Raw genomic sequence first — 3,636 nt, forward strand, 5'->3', positions numbered from 1 at the left:
GGGGGGGAGGGGTGTCTTTAGAATGTTCTGCCTGCTGAGGGTACCTTTGTTTACCTGGAGGCCTTGGACCACTCCAGATATTCTCAGCTAACAGTGGTGGGGCTTTGGGCCACACAGTATCAGCTCTACCTCTAGTGGGGCTGGAGATTAAGGTCAACAATGCAAGCAGTCAACCAAGTCTACATGACTGAACCCCACTAAAAACTCTGGACACCAAGGCTGGGATGGGCTTTCCTGGCTGTCACAACTCATTGCGTAACATCACATATCATTGCTGGAAGAAACAAGAGCAGTCCACACAAATCCACTGGGGGAGGACAACTGAAGATCCGTGTTTGCTGTTTCCTGGACACAATGTTATGTGCCTCTTCCCCTGGCTGAACTTAACTGGTACCTTTTCACTATAGTAAACTACAACCATGAGTATAATAGTTTTTCTGAGTTCTAGGAGTCTTTCTTGTGAATTATGGAAATGAACAGTGGTCTAGGAGAAGGCTTGAACTTGCAGGAGGTGCCAGAAGTGAGGATGGTCCTGGAAACCCACACACTTTGCAGAAGCAAAATATATCTCTACACAAAATGTAAAGTGAAGTGTTTATGGAAAAGCCTTAAAGTGAAAAAGAAAATCAGATTTTGAAGGGAATAAGTCTAGAATTGGAGACCAATCAGCTATACTTCTAGAAGAAATACTAGAATACATATTCAAAATAGCAAAATGTGGAAAATAATGTGGCCTTTAAAGGAGTAAATCCTAATCTAACTTTCTTTTTACAATAGGGATAAATATAGTAAATTGGGGGCATATAATGGATATAACACATATGAATTTTAGTTAAATTTTTATTTGGTCCCAGGGTTTGACTCTTGAAAGCATCTCATATTAAATGGGATCCAAAGGACTATCAATTTAACTAATTCAATAATGACACATGCAGAGTACAAAAAGCAACTCATAGAAGAAGAAATCTATAAAAATGCAAGCTAGGACAGAACTTATTTTGCAAATGTATCACGTAAATTGATTTAGAATCATAAAACCCACAAGGTCAGTAAGAGTTAGCAGTGTGTCACTGTAATTCTAAAAGCTAATAAAACACCGAATTCTCTAAATAAGAGAGTGGCATGTGAGGCTTAGTCTGCCACTGTGTTCTATTCTGGTGAGATCATTTTTAGATTATTGTATTCACTTTTCAACCCCACAGTTAGTGAAAGAGACTTCAGCGCACTGGTCTCCAATCCCAGTTTTGCCACTGACAAACTCAAGCCCGCAATTCTCCTCACCCACAAATTCTGTAAATTGAGGGCATCAGGCCAGAATCATTCTCAAATGGCCACACAAATCTGAAATCCTTTGACCGTCAGGAAAAGACATTATGAACAGTGACCTGGGAGAATCTGATCACAATGCGTTTGTATACAAAGAGATGATTATAGGAGACTCTGCTCCCATCCACTGATAAGCTATCACAGGGGCTGGAGGAGGGGTCCTAGCTCATGGGCTTCTGTGCCGAGATGACCACCTGCTCCCACAACCCGTGGGTCCATCTTCCTTTAGGAATAGAAATCTCAAATTATCTTAGCAGGCACGTGGCTAGGAACTACATGCCACCTGGCAGTGAGGTGTGGCCAATGCGACATGAGTGGCCAGTTGGATGTGACCGACAGGAACAGGGTGGCATTTCATCGCATTCTTTTTCCCTCCCCTCAGACAGGGCCAGGGTCCTGCGGCTGGTGAGCCAGCTTTGAGAGATACTAGGGGACGGCAGGGCAACAATATGCTCTCGACAGCGTTGTGGACAGAGCCTATTCCTATTTTACTATGAGAAAGAGAACAAAGCATCTTGTCAGAGCCTCTGGACTTCAGAGGTTCTTTGTTACAGCCATTTAGCTGTGCCCTAACTTGTTTAGAAACTGGGGCTAGACCGAGTATGCTCTCAAACAAAAGCCTGAAACGTGTGGGGTTAGCTGATCGCTCGTGCAGTAGGGAAGGAGGAACTACGTCTTGCAGGCTGGAAATCCAGGAACCCTCCTTACACCATGGCCCAAACGTCTGGCAAAGTTCTCTTACCTTAGCTACGGAGACTGTGATTCTCAGGGAAGGGATGGAAAAAATTCAGAAAGAAACTAAACTAAAGCCGACATTTTATTCAGAACTCTTCAGTTTTAACCTAAATTCCTTTTCTTTTTTTTTTTTTTGGTCCCAGGATCTCATCCATGTACCACATTACAATTAGTCATCAGGTCTCCTGAGGCTCTTCTTCGCTGTGATGGTTTCTCAGACTTTATCGTATTTGATGACTGACAGTTTTGAGGAGTGGTGGCTCTTCAGTTAGGATGTGTCTCATGTGTTCCTCATGATTAGATTGCGGTTACAGGTTTTTAGGGTAGAAAATCAGAGAGCAACTGTGTCATACTTATCACATCCTATCAAGGATGCATGTTAGCAATATCATTTCTTGTCATTGACGTTAATCTTGATAATCTGTCTGAGGAAGTGTTTATCAGGTCTCTCCACTGTCAAGCTATTCTTTTCTCTCATCCCACACTGTATTGTGGAAGGAAGTCACTATGCGCAGCCCACACATAAGTGGACAATTATGCTCGACCTCCTTGAAGATGGAGTAGTTACATAAATTATTTGGAACTCTTCTGCATGGGAGATTTGTGTCTCCTGCATTTATTGAATTTATTTACTCAATCATTTATTTAAACCAGCATCGAGGGGTGCCTGGGTGGCTCAGTCGTTAAGTGTCTGCCTTCAGCTCAGGTCATGGTCCCAGGTCCCTTTTTGGCGGGAAGCCTGCTTCTCCCTCTCCCACTCCCCCTTCTTGTGTTCCTGCTCTCGCTATCTCTCTCTCTGTCAAATTAAAAAAAAAAAAATCTTAAAAAATAAAAATAAAAAATAAATAAATAAACCAGCATCGATTTACAAATGTTCATTTTATACTTTGGGTTATAATTCAATACTACATTATTTATTTAGTTGCTCAAATTGTTCCAGCTTTGGCCATTGGAAACTCTTTCATTTGAATCCTATATGCCTTTAACATACCCACATTAGTGTGTGTGTGTGGGGGGGGGGTGCATGTGTATGTGCATGTGTGTATTTGAACACTTCCTTATTTTCTAGCACTATGAGATGCTCCAGATTCATCTTACATACATCCTGCTCCGGTCCTAGAACCAGCCATTTCTCCAAGAAGCCTTAACCCCTTGTATTGGAGAATGGCATTAGAAGTCAAGATCTAGATACCAGCTATACTCATTGCTCTTGGAGTTTCATTGCTTCTAGGCCCTCTCAGCTGACAGAACAAGAAAATATATGTGTGTATAGCAATCCATGTATATGTACATATCTAGAAATATTTCTATATGTGATCATCTGTATCTATGTTAAACTAAACCTGAATCCCTACCGATGTACTCATTATCACACAGATCATTCTAGCTTCCTCTCCTTGCTTATCTGTAATCTTCCACTCCAACTGTGAGAAATCTGACCCCCACTATCCACTATTTACTTAATTGTTCAATTCCAGCATATATTTATAAAGGTTGCGGAATTGTTAACCTGGACCCCACAGAAAACAACTTTATCAGTTAGAGTACAGTGTTCACGTACAGTTACTTTTGCTA

This window comes from Mirounga angustirostris, unplaced genomic scaffold (assembly GCF_029215605.1).
Source record: "Mirounga angustirostris isolate CCGP_5_RB_7025 unplaced genomic scaffold, mMirAng1.0.hap1 SCAF_3, whole genome shotgun sequence".
Taxonomy (NCBI): Eukaryota; Metazoa; Chordata; class Mammalia; order Carnivora; family Phocidae; genus Mirounga; species Mirounga angustirostris.